Source organism: Grus americana, chromosome Z (assembly GCF_028858705.1).
Source record: "Grus americana isolate bGruAme1 chromosome Z, bGruAme1.mat, whole genome shotgun sequence".
NCBI lineage: Eukaryota > Metazoa > Chordata > Aves > Gruiformes > Gruidae > Grus > Grus americana.
This window is the reverse complement of record NC_072891.1, coordinates 87,140,907-87,154,282: the sequence shown is the minus strand read 5'-3', so window position 1 is coordinate 87,154,282 and position 13,376 is coordinate 87,140,907. Positions and strand designations below refer to the sequence as shown.

At 54.1% G+C, this 13,376-nt stretch overlaps 1 protein-coding gene across 2 annotated transcripts in view; it reads right to left on the bottom strand.

The window, feature by feature from the left end:
- Positions 1-786, bottom strand: part of ZCCHC7 (zinc finger CCHC-type containing 7) — a 115,996-nt gene extending 115,210 nt beyond the window's left edge. For both annotated transcript variants that reach the window (XM_054810661.1, XM_054810662.1), the window contains exon 1: positions 746-786. The gene's annotated coding sequence lies outside the window, so the exon portion shown is untranslated. The remainder of the gene's footprint in view (positions 1-745) is intronic.
- Positions 787-13,376: the final 12,590 nt, after the last annotated feature.

Genomic DNA, 13,376 nt, shown 5'->3' with positions numbered 1-13,376 from the left:
CGAATGTGAACCGGACACAAATCCCGAGCATCTGGAGCAGCCAGCGGGGGAACACGAGTCAGCTCCGCGGCACGCCGCCGGCGGCCGTACCGTGCGGGGTCCCGCTGCCACCACGCCGGCGTCAGAGCACCGAACCCCGTCACGCCGCACGGGCTCGGGACACGCTGCCGCCGGAGACAAACACGGACACTACTGCAGTGACTCGCACATCTGTTTAATGGCACGGAGCGCGGGAGGCTGGGCCCGGCCACCTCCTCACGCCGCCCCCGGTAACCGCGGGGCAGGCGGACTGGCACGGACGCCGCACTCCGCGCTCGGGGACCGCGGCTGGACGCGGTTACACCGGTCCGAGAGGAAGAGGCCGAACCAGCGGAGGCAGGCCGGGCCGCCGGGGCAGGCCGCACCGGGACAGGCGCCCAGGCGGAGAGTGCCGCGGGCACGGCGGCGGGGGAGGGAGGGGGGGGCAGGCGCGGCTCCGCACCGCGGGGATGAAGCAAAGCGGCCTTCACGGGGAGGCGGAGGGGCTCGGCGGGCGCCGGCCGGGCGCGGGCGCGGGCGCGGGCGCTGGGGTAGCAGCGGGTAGAAGGGCCAGGGGCCGGGCCGGTGCCCGCCGGGGTGAGGAGCCGGCAGGCGGCCCTGCCGGTGAGGGAGCGCGAACCCGCCGGAGGGGAAGGCCAAGCAGGGCTGCGCGGGACGGGACGGGACGGGACGGGGCGGGCGGTGGCGGCACCACTCGCGTACTCACTGCCGGCCGCACCGGGACACACCGAGCAGGAAGTGGCGGCGCCCGCGCCCCGCCCCACCGGCCGCGTGCTTCCGGCCACGCCCCCGGCGCATCTGCCGTCACGCGATCGCGAGCGCCTCGCCCCGCCCCTCCGCGCCTCGTCCCGGCCCCGCGGCCGCCTGGGCCCCGCCCCCGAGCAGTGGGCGTGGCGGGGGGCGGGACGAGGCTTCCGGGAGCCCGTGCCGGCCGCTAGGGGGGTGTGGCGAGGCGCGGCCGGCCGGGGAGCGGGGGCGGGGGCCGGAGCCGGAGCCGGAGCCGGAGCCGGAGCGGGGCTCTGACCGGGCTCTGGCCGGGTGGGAGCGGGGCTCTGGCCGGGGCTCTGGCTGGGCTCTGGCCGGGTGGGAGCGGGGCTCTGGCCGGGGCTCTGGCCGCGCTCTGACAGCTCTGGAGCTGTGGCTGCGGGGCTGCCCGCCTCCCGCCTGGGTTGCGGGCTCGGGGCGACCTGGCCCGGGTCTCGCACTGCCGGAGCAGCCCGCGGCAGACCCAAGCGCTGCGCGCCGCCCAGGCCGGCCTGCCCAAGGGGCCTTGCGGCCTGCCCGCGGTCAGCGCCCCGCGGTGGGGGGAGGGGCGGCCCCTCCTGCGCTCCTCACGGGCAGCTGGGTGGTGGCGCGACAGCCGGAGCAGCGCTGGGCTGGGCCTGCTGGGGAAGGCCCCACAGACTGCAGCCCCGGGCCGATCCCGGAGGGAGGGAGCAGAGGGGGGCTGTGGTGCTTGGGTGTCTGTTGCTGCTGGCGGCAGTACGACGTGGAGGAGAAACTCCTGTGGATTGGGTGTGTTACTCTACCCAAGGTGTGCAGAGGGCTTTCCACTCTGTCCCTTCTGTATTTCAGTCGGGGCAGGGGGCCCCAGTGATGGAGAAGAAAGAGCAAGGGTAAGGTAGGAGTATCACAGGTGAGAACAGCGAGGGAGCACGAAGCATACCTTACTTCTTGCAGTGCCCAGCTAGGAAACAGACCCCCAGTCACAGTGGCTTCCTCATGACCACGGTGGTGCCAGTCTTCTGCCTCTGGCGCCTTCAGTTCTGCTCCCTGAACATGGGACTGTGCAAACTACAGCTCCGTGGTGAGCGGGAACTAAGCCCTTGCACACCTTTGTGTTCCCGTGCCACGGCAGACGTGCCAGGAAGAGTAGATGAAGAAGATGAAGTGTCCTTGCAGACTGTGCAAAGAAAGGAATTGCACTTGGGCAGGGCTGCCTGGGAGAAGGCAGAGAGCTGACTGAGGAAGAAGAGGTCACTTGGGTGCAAGAAGCCTCAGCAACTTCAAGGCTGACTGCTCTCAGAGGAGTGGACTTGGACATAACAGTGAACCATCAAAAGAATCTGCTGAGGATAGCCAAGGACAGGGCTGACACTGGGAACGACCAAGTTGCAGAGTTTAATGGGCACCCTGGAAAATTGGAACCTCTTATGTGAACTACCTGCCAAATTTAAACAGTTTAACAAGATTTTTCAATCTCAAGCAGTGGCTGCTTTAGAGAAGGCAGAGGGTTTGGCATGCCATGTTTCAGGGCAGTTCGGAGGAGAAGGGACGCTCTGGCTCAACGATGAATTTGGCAGAGCTGCTGAATCCGTGTGGCAGTTAATCTGAGCCTCGGCTGTGCGGTGCTGGGCACATCCCTTTGCTGCAGGGTGGGCTTCCCTGGCTGGTGCTGGCAGCAGAGGAGCCTGCAGGCAGCTCCCACTTGGTCCCTGCAATTACACCACCTGCCTGGCCTTGCCTTCATCCAAGGGTGCAGCAAGGAGTTCCCGTGCTGTTGCGGTTTAACCTGGCTTGCAGCTAAAACAATGACACGGCTGGTCGCTCGCTCCTCCCCTCCCAGTGGAAGGTGGAAAAGGAAAAAAGAACTTGTGAGTCAATATAAAGACAATTTAATAGGATAAAACAAAACAGGAAGATAATAAAATATACAAAACAAGTGATGAACAGCACAATTTCTCTCCACCCAAAGTCAACGCTTTGCAAGACCCCCAACTGCCCGACTTCCCAGCCCACCCTGCAGTTATATACTGAGCATGACACCATATGGTATGGAATATTCCTTTGGCCAGTTTGAGTCAGCTGCCCTGGCCGTGCCCCCTCCCAGCTTCTTGGCCACCCCCGCCTTTGTGTTGGCAGGGCAGGATGAGAAAATGAGAAGTCCTTGGCTGCTTGGCAACAACTAAAAACATCAGTCTGTTATCAGCATTATTCTTAACCTAAATCCAAAACACAGCACTATACACACTGATGGAAAGAAAATTAACTATCCCTGCTGAAACCAGGACACTTGCAAACCTCCTTTCTGTCTGATAGTACAAATGGCTTTTTTCTTGTAAGAAAATTCTCTTAACAGCTCTGGCGACCAAGGTGTGGTACCCCTTCCACAGACGGGACCTGCCGGGCATGCTGCACACTGGTTGGAAGCCCGTTAGGTGCTGCACAGCTTGTGGGTCCCAGCATCTAAAGGGACCCAATTTATGCTATTACGTCTAATAATGAGCATTTTTGGTGATACTTTATGGAGTCTTGGTGCCTGTCTTACTGGGATTGTAATGAACCAGCATCTTCCAGTGCGAAACAGCTGCCTCTTCCCCGACTTGCTAATACAGGAATTTTTCTCATTACTCTGATCTGGCAAGGAGAGCAAGTGGTCATGTTTGTTTATTTTGCTGTCTTTGAATTTTAAAATTAACTTCTTCCACCCTGAAGAGACACAACAAGCATTGCAGATTCTCAAGAATATGCAATTGTATGAGGATTTGCCTGAAACTGGAATGTTCAGTTAAACCCCACTTCATATTTTTCATCTATAAATGATTTTGGGTATCATTGCTTCATAAAACTAAATATTCTGTAAGCTGAATTTCTGCTTCAGACTGCTTTACCTGCTGCTCTGACAGTGGCAGTTCAAAGATTTTCCTATGCAGCTTACTAAAGATGAATAAAAATGAATGTAAATAAAAGCTTTTAAGGGAGCTAAAGTCAACATCTGAGGTAAAAGTTCCCTATGTGTAAAAGCATGTTTCAGAAACAAAATCCAAATGATTCATAGAAATTCTCACTGACACTCTAGTACCAACCTGGAGCATGCTGGAAAGTTTAACATGCTTTCTTTTTATTGTGTTGTGATTTCTAGTTCAAGCACTCACAATGGATAGGAAGAACAAGCAGTTTTCACTTAACAGCTAGTTCTTTAATGCTCTGTGGATTTTCAAATAACTACCTTTTTCCTTTTTCTCTTGAAAGCAAACCTCTGTGCAAATTTAGTTTTCAAATATTCTGCCATTATGAAGAATAATTCTCAGCTTACAGCTTTTGGTTGAACTACTTCCATGGAAATCTCAGTAGCTTTAGCAAGAACTGCTCTTCTTTACCTGATGCAATGCTGGAGGGAATTGGTTTTTGCTCAGTGGCCCAGAGCAGTAGCATCGCCATCGCTAGCAGCCCTGGCCTGGCTCATGCTGTTGGACCGTGCTGCGTGGAGCGGAGCTCACTAGCAGGCGTCTCTTCTATGGTTAGGAATGTGATGACAGCGAAGGCCTTGGAAGATGTGGGCACAGGCTGTAGGCAGAGACCCCAGAGACCAGCAGGGATAGCTTACGAGTGGCCCGTTACCAGTCATCGGAAAAGCAGAACCTCGAGAGCTGGGAAAAGCCTGCTCTGGCTTCAGGGAAGAGGCAGCAGCCCAGCAGGGGAAGAAACGGGTCAAGCAGGCGCGTGGCCCGTGGAAGCAGCCCCTCTGCCTGCCAGCACCCTGCAGCAGCCACTGCCGCAGCCTGTGCACGGACACAGTTCTGTGCTTCTGAGATGTGGAAGACACGGGCTTGGCTCCAGGCTCGCCTCTGCAACCAGAGCCGACAAGCACCATGGCCATCAGCACCGACCGCCGGCACCAGTCGCGTTGCCTCCTGCGCTCATGGCGAACGCGGGATGAGACTGTGGAGGACTGGCTGCCTTGAACGCATAGTGCTTCAGCACCAGCTGCGGGCATGAGGGGTGGTGGTAATGAGTGAGTGCTTCTAATGAACGTCAGTCTTGTTTTGAAGTTCAAACTGGCCTGATTTATCATTCTTCTGACTGCCCCCATCCCAGCAATCTCCAATTACCTCATACGCATACCCGTAGACACATCCAGTGGCAGCACTGCTCTTCTGTGGCATGAGCAAATGCCATCTGACTCTGCACAGCACCAGATGGCTGCTCCCCTGGGTGACGGCTCCTTCCTGACTGTGGCAGAGACCCCGGCGTGGTCCAGCCATGTGGCAGCACCCCTCCTCTGCTGGGTGTCGGGGAGTCCCCCCTGTTGGGGGCTGCTGAATCCAGCAGCCCAGCAGATGAGAGGCCACCGCGCTGTGTCCACAGGACCAGCCAGGAGCGAGGCTGAGCATGTTTTCCAGGGGGCACATGAGGAGATACACACAGAGCACGTGGACATAGACATGCATGCAGCTGGCCACGCAGACCAACGGGAACAGGAACCACAGCAGTCACACAGACACAAGCAGCACCAACGGCCTCACCTGGTTCCCCTCTCTGGCTGCTCAAGATGCAGGTCCCCTGGTGGAAAACATGTACATATGCACCTGTGCGTGCATATGTATGCAGGTACACAGATAGGTATACATGCACACCATGCAGGTCCTGCCAGTAGCTGGCCTTAGCCGGCCTGCTCAGCAGCTCTGGCTGCCCCGGTGTCCCCAGCTGCTGTGCACGGACACGTGTGCGCTGAGCAGTCCAGCCTTGCTGTCTCTCACTGGTGAGATCTCAGATGCCCTGGTCTCTCCAGTATCGACCTCTCTGACACTGGGCTCCCAAGCACCCTGTCCTACTTGCTGGCCAGCACAGCTTTACATTTGGTAGCGATTGCCCTTGCCGCTGCACACCCACGCAGCAGGGATGCACCGCATCTCTCCGGGTGCTGCACCGCCACACACGGCCCTTCCGACCCAGGGTCCAGCTCCTCTGCCAGCTCTAAGACCTCCATACAAAGATGTGCACACAGCATAGAGAGCTCCTCACCCAGGGAAACAGTTAGATGTCCTGTATAAAATTGCCAAACAAACTCATATTAGCGTCTGCTTAGTGTGCTTCTGCTTTCATGAGCGTAACAGGCCTGATGAGGGTAACAGTGGGGAGTCATGCAGGGCATCCGACAACTGGGAGAGGCGAGCAGGAACGAGCAAGCGGGTGCAGGGAGCCATGGGAGACTTCAGCTGGATCTGGTGCTGCGGGAACGGTTGTGTGCCCGGTCACCCTGCAGTGTGGAGCAGCTCCCCCGTCCTGCCCCAGGGCAGTGCCTGCACAGCTCCCTCCAGGCAGCAGTGCCACTGACCCCGTAGGGTGGCTCGCCGGTGCAGACAGACACGTGCGCGCCAGTGCGTCCGCTGAGCCCAGAGCTTTCATTTTTCATTTCATTTTTTTGTATGCCTTTCAGACTTTGGGGGTTTCCTTAATGCACTGCTAGTACTTTATTTTCAACGTTACTGGCACATAATTACAACCTGCATTTTGCCTCTGGGAACATTAGCACAAGGATGTACATGTTGGCTGCAAAAATGCTTCTTGAAGGGCAAAATGATCTGATTCTCTGATCCTTTAGGCTTTGGGTCAAGAAAGAAGTGAACAAAATACGACCCACAAGTATGAAGGTTTTACCTTCTAGCAGAGAGCAAGCAGAACCAGGCAAGAGTCATAAACACAGCTATGACACCTGATACTTACAACAGGTACTCTTCTCTGATCTAATCATAATACCTTTCAAAACAAAAATGTTTTTACTGCCTCTGGATATTATGAAACCTTCTCAAATACATCAGATAAGTAACTGTTGTAAAACATATGCTGCTAATATGATTAAACGATGAGCTGGAATCACAAAATGTTACACAACTGTCAGGGCCCTGAAGATAACACTGGGCTGTATTGACCAGGGGCTGCGTCTGATTCCAGTTCCCCTCGCCAGGCCTGATCCTGACCTATACCTGCAGGCTGACATCCCGGCCCGGCCCTGGCCTGTCCCTGTCCCCATGGAGGTGCCCAGTGCCCGGGGCTGCGGCTGCCCTGGTGCCCCCCAGCTGCCCTGCTCCTGGCTGGGGTAGTGGGGTGGTCACTGGCCACTGGGCCCTGTCCTGTCGGCCCCCACCGGGGCAGCTACTGAAATGGTGTAAAATACATGTTTGGAGAAAGACCTCAGGTGAGGTACCTTTCCTCAGAGTATTCCTAGGAAACAAAATCCCATATTTCTAGAATAAGCCACAGAAGGATTAGAGAATTTGGGTTTAGCACTGACTGTAGTGGTATTTTACGCTTGCAAGAACTCGTTCTTGTCAAATTTGACCTTGAAAGGAAGTGTCTTTTTGGTGGCGTCACTGCGGAAAGTCAGCAACCGCCTCTGATGCATCCTGCACGCGGTCGCCCGTCCCCACGGACCTGTGCTCTCCCGCAGTGCGCTGGGGCCACCGCTGCTCTGGGGACACGGGGAGCTGACAGCAGCCTCTTCAGCTCGCCAGTGACCAGTTCTCCTTTGTGCTCTCAGTTCACGAGCCCAGACTGGGCCATACGTATAGATATGGGACTACCCCGTGATAGATGCTTTAAGGTAGGGCTTAATATGGTTTGTATTGCTCTGGTTTGCATTGGTGTAGATGGGCACAAACAAACCAGCACAAACTTTTTCACCAAATGTGTGCCAACAGCATTCACTATTAGCCTCACCCAGCAGGAGTTAGGGTCTTCTCCAGGTCTTCCAGCGCTGCTTCTCTAGTCCAGCCAGTTCTGTGTGCAGATGAGGTCATCAGGAGCCAGAATGGCTTTTACTGAGCTCAACTTGAAAGCAGTCACCGCTTTAGGAGAGCACTGAAGCACAGCGGTTTAGGTGTGGCACTGAATTTCTGAATGTCATATGGCATAGGAAAAGGAAGGCCACATGTTTGCCTTAATCTTGTTTATGTCTCTTTGAAGAAACAGCCCTGATCAGAGCTTTTACTTCATATTGTCCAAGTGCATCTATCCTAGGTGGGGAAGTGGCACAGCTCCATTTTAGACGTGCTAAGGGCACTTTGCTGCTGCAGAGAAGCAGAGTTGCCTGTGTTCAATGCAAAGGGACTTATGCGTGATCCTCAGGCACCAGCATTTTCACTCTTGCACCCTTTCTCTCTCAGGCAAATTGAGTCCTGCTCCTGCCTTTGCTTCTGAGCGCTGTTTCTTGGGAGGAGTGATGAACTCCACCTGCCATGCACCTGAACCCAATCCAAACTGTTCACCTCCTCCCCTGAGCAGTCCATCTTTGGTGTGCCAGGGACTCCTCATAAGAGGCGAGGACCTCAGCACAGAGATGCGGGTTCTGATGCTCGTGCGTGGCCAGGAGACAAGGGCATGGCAGCCCCTTTCCACCCCGTTGCTGGTGCTCTGAGACATCTGTAGTTGTGTTCAGCTCAGCTTGCTGGGCTGCATTCTCTCCCTGGAGAAAGTCCCCCCTTCCTCCGCAGCTCGCAGCCTTCCAAGCTGTTCAAGCTGGGAGGAGGCATCTTCCTGCAGCCCCAAACTGGGCTCCAAGGCTGTAGGGAGCTGTAGGATCAAACACAACCCTGTCTTCTTCTTACCTGACACTGTCTGCTGTAGCTGACTGCTCAAGGCATCTTTGGCAAGGGCAGTGGGTGCAGCCCAGGCTGCCCAGTCTGTGCCTGCAGCGCAGCATGAGCATCCTCCACACTGAACTCCAGCCAGCAGATTCCTCTGCAGGAGGAGTTGATGGTGCTAGGGCCACCACAATCCTGCTGTGATTTGCCCAGCCATTGCCCAGAAGTAACCGGCCGTGCAGGAAAACGAGCATCCACTCCCCCATGCATGATGGTGCTGCCCTGCACCCCTGTGGCGTCCTTCCCTGCCCCACTTGCCCGCCCTTTGGGGAGTGGACAAATGGCTGCACAACCCCTGCAAGAAGAAATAGGCATGCCAGAGCCTGCGGGGAAATCCGTGTGGGTGATTTTGCAGCATCTCCACCTGCTTGGGGACAGCCTGGGGGCCCTTGAGTCTTCCAGATTCCAGGAGTCTGGTGGAGACCGTCGTTCTTCCACCACAACCTTTATGTGCCTAAAAAAGAAAAGGAAGAAAGAGGGAGATTTTCCATATATGTAAACTGGCCATTTACAGTCCAAATGCCAGTAGGTGGCACCCAAGAATGTGCAGCATTTTTCATAGCCTTTGTGCAAGCCTGCTTGCTCACCAGAGATGTCCTCACCCTCTGCTCTCCTCACACTGGGGAAGCCTGGAGGGCTCTGCTGTGTGGGCGGACAGATGTCAGAAAGGACTCTGGGCTAGAGAAGTGCTGATTTTCCTCTGCTTCTTTTCAGGGCATCTTTCTGAGTGTGGTGGGAAACAGCATGAAGGAATCTAGAATTAGTCTCAAAAGTGTTACTCATTAATAAGGTGTCCATGTCAGGGTGCTGATTTCCGTTGCTTGTAACTTTGCCAGACGTCAGCCCTGTGAGGAGAAATGGCTTCCCAGAGCTGTTGCTTCACCTGGCATTCCTTTGAGAATTTACAGCTGGAAGGAGCTGCCCTGTCCAAGAGCATCGCTGAAGAAAGTCACAGGAGTCTTGGCCACATTTAAAGCTTTGTGTGATGTTTCTTCCAGTCTGAAACAACGGGAGAATGTGACCGAGGAATGCAGGCGTGCAAGGAGGTTGATTAAATGTGCACAGGCAATCATCTCCTCATTTTTCAGAGCTTAATTTTGCAATTGTGTTGAATGCTATTTTTACCTGAACTTGTTGAATGACATGGCTTGTACTTGTTTCTGGTTACCTGTGCTAAGGGAAGCTGTCTCTGACCCAGTGGAGGCTGTTTCCTGACAATCATGCTGGTCTTGTCCAGCAGCTGCAACTGATGGTGGTTTTTGTGTTGGGCGTCTGGGCCTGTGAACTACATTTTCATCTGTCCTGATCCAGTAAAATACATAAACTTTGAGATGATGAACCACTCCTCCTCCTTGAAGTTCAAAGGTGGACCTGCCCCACAGTGCCAAGCAGGAGCCAGCAACGCCATCTGCACCGGCCTCACACAGAACCTGAGGGGTTACAGCTGCAGGAGGGCTGGAGTGGGTCAGGAATGCCGGGCAAGGAGGCAGGGAGAGGCAGGGCAGAGGAGGGAAACAAGAGGGAGAAGAACAGCTAAGCCAGGACAGGGGAGAGGTGGCAGACTCTGACATGGCATTTGTCATTTTCCCATCTTGCCTCCTGTTTCAGCATCAGAACTCTGCGTTGCCCAGGTCACTGGAACGGCACTTTCAAAAGACTTTGTGCTGAAGTGGTGTGAAAATGATAGGCGCTGAACCCTGCAGACCTTGGGGTACTCAGTGGCCTGCCCTGGTGGGGTCCCACTGAGGAGACCTACATAACAGTGTGGAAGCTACGCACGGCTCCCAGTGCCACTGGATCTGGGCGCAGACCACAGGGACATTTATCGCCACACTGCATTTGGACCTGTGCAACCTCCTGCTGCAGCCCATCATCATCCTCAGCCGCGTGCAGTGGGGACAGGAGCACTTCAGAAGTTAATTAAATTCCCACCCCCTACCCGATCTGCTCCTCCTCTTCCCAATGCTCCACTTAGCCGCTTCAAACCCAGCAGCGGGAGAGGGGAGGGAGTGTAATTATTTAGCTCCTTAGAGCTAGCTCTACAGTGCTTCATAGCTTGTTAATTACAGTTTCAGCTGTGCTAGTCAGTGGAGGACCAGCAGAGCATGTGGGGAGTGGGGGGCATAGGTCGAGGGAGTGGAGGGACTTGGTGGAGCCGGGAAGAAGCTACAAGGGCTGACAGCGGGGAGCAGCCGGGGTGAAACGGGGCGGAGGGCCGGGGCACCAGCAGCTTGGAGCCCAGGCGACAGGGAATGGGAAACAGCTGGGAAGGAGAGGGAAGTGGAGAAAAGAGGGGAAAGGCAGAGCTGTGTAGGGGTAGCAGTGGGGGTGTTGTGGTTTTGCCCCAGCCGACAGCTGAGCACCACGGGGCCGCTCGCTCACTGCTCTCCCCTACAAGGGGATGGGCAGGAGAATGGGAAAAAAACCCCAAACTAATGGATTGAGGTAAAGGCAGTTTGATGGGATAGCAAAGGAAGAGGAGAATAATAATAATAATAATAATAATACAAGTGATGCACAAATACAGCAGCTCACCACATGCGAAAGGAAAATAAAACAATCCAACACCCAGCCCGTTTCCAAGGAGCAAATCTGTCTCCTGGCCAGCCTCCCCAGTTATCTATAGGGAGCACGGTGTTCTGTGGTGGGGAATATCCCTTTGGCCAGCCTGGCTCAGCTCTCCTGGCTCTGCTCTCCCAGCTTCTTGTGCACCTGGCAGGGCCTGAGGAGCTGAAAAATCCCTGACCTAGTATAGACACAGCAACTACCTAGCAACAAATAAAAACATCAGGGTGTTATCAGCATTATCTTCATACTAAATCCAAACCACAGCTCTGTACGAGCTACTAGGAAGGAAAATTAATTATATTTCAGTTGAAACCAGGACAGTGATTTATCTGTGGAGCATGATGGGGCACAGGTTACGCACCAAGGGAGGCTCCTTGCTGGCTTCACTGAAGCATGTCATCCATGCCCACCTGGCAGAGCAGATAAATGCCCAGGCTCCGAATCCAAGTGCTGCCAGTGATTGTCCTGCAGTGCCGTAGGGTGGGCACTGGTTTATGGAGGACAGAATGGCTTCCACAACATATTGACCCTTGTCAGAGAGAGTACTTCCTTTCCTCAATCATCCTAATTTTCTCACTAAATGAGCAAAATAATTACAATGATGTTCTGCCTCTCTCCCAATTCCAGCAACTAAGAATCCTCAGCATTTTCAGGACAAAAACCCCAACATCCCTCCTCCGATGAAGAGCTGAAGCCCCCTGAGAGACACGCACGGGACCGCAGTCTGCTCGGTACGTGCAGCACCACCAGCACCGCAGAGCCCCCGCCAGCTGCCAAACGCCAGAGCTCAGGCAGGAACCACAAATAAAGCGACGCTGCTTTTCCCTCATGTGCTCAGGTGCCCTGGCATGCTGCGGGGTGAGCCATGCTGGCCGTGCCCTCGCAGGGGCCATGGCAGCTCCGTGCTGCCGTGCGGGGGGCTGTGCTGCGATCTGTGGGAGGGCAGGTCCTGCTCCCTCGCCTGGCTGTCCCACGGCTGTCCCACTTGCTCTGCCGTCTTGGTGGAGGGGACGTGGACCAAGCAAGCGAGGAGATAGCTGTCCATGTGCCCCTCCTCGCCCCTGGGCAGCCCCCCACTAGAGAACAGCCTTGCTGCTGCTGCCCCCTGCTCTGAGGGCCCTGGGCTTAAGGGAAGAGGTTGCCCTTCTGGACATCTACAGTTTCCAAAAATAGGTTATTTAAAAGAACGTGGTGGAGGGAAGAATGTGCAGGTCCTCCGTGGAAAACCATTTTGGGCTTATCTACAGCTTCTGCAATGAACACGTGAATTTCCTCTTTTGACAGAAGTGAAAGGACAATTCAGAGTCAGAAAAGACTCTGCTCAAAGCCTTGATGCTGCTCTGCCAATAGTTTTTAACTCTGACTTCATGATTTCCATTTTCTTTTGGCAGCTCCCAGTCTCTGTTTCTCTCCTTTTTCTGGAAAATTTCCCTTAAGGAACCACCAGTGATGGCCCAGGAGACAGTGTGTGAATGCTTTGCATTATGTAATGCTTTGACATTTGGCATTCCCATGGCATTATCCCCATTATCCCCCATCAATGCAGAATAAGTTGTCAGAGCATGAAATTGGTATTTTTACATATTCTTAATGTACAGATGTCAGTCTGAAAGCCATGCACAAGCATTATGATTAAATTCTCTGTTTCATTCTCTGCCTATGCATGGATCTGTTTGGAAGATTTCTTTCCTTTTGGGGGGTTATAGGGAAAAGACACAACCTGAAAAGTAATAATTCTGCTTAATAGCACTATCAAAAGGTGAAAGCTAAGTTTAAGACATTGTGCACTGAATGCAATATAGCCTCATAAATTCAGAGCAATAGTGTTCAATTTTTAGCACCTGTGTTCCTGGCATGGTAGCAGAAAGTGAACAACAAGTACCAGATGATAGAGGGAATATAATCAGTGACCCAGTTTCTGGTGCCAAATATAAAAACATGTTTCAAATCAAATCCGCTCAGAGTTTACAAGTTTGTTATTCTACGTTAATTACCATGTAAGAATGGCAGACCCTTATGGGATATATGCCTAGACATAATGCACATGGAGAAAGAAGAGGAAGGGCATGACTAAGGATCCACCTCAGACTCCAAGTTGCTTGATTTGGTTTGTTTGATCACAAATAAATAAAGAACAAGAGCTCTTGAAAGTCACCTTCTTGGGGGCAAATCAGGAAATCTGCTGTCAGCCCCGTCTCAAAGACCTGTGCTATAACAGAAGGCAATATTGCTGCAAAACAATACAGGAGACTGTGCAGTCTCCATCATTGGGAGCTTCCAAGACCAGGCTGAGTAAAGCCCAGAGCATCCAGGTCTGGTCTTATAGCTGATCCCATTGTGAGCAGAGGGTTGGACTAGGGAGTTCCCGACGTCCCTTCCAGCCCAAATTGTTTTGTTCTCTGGTAG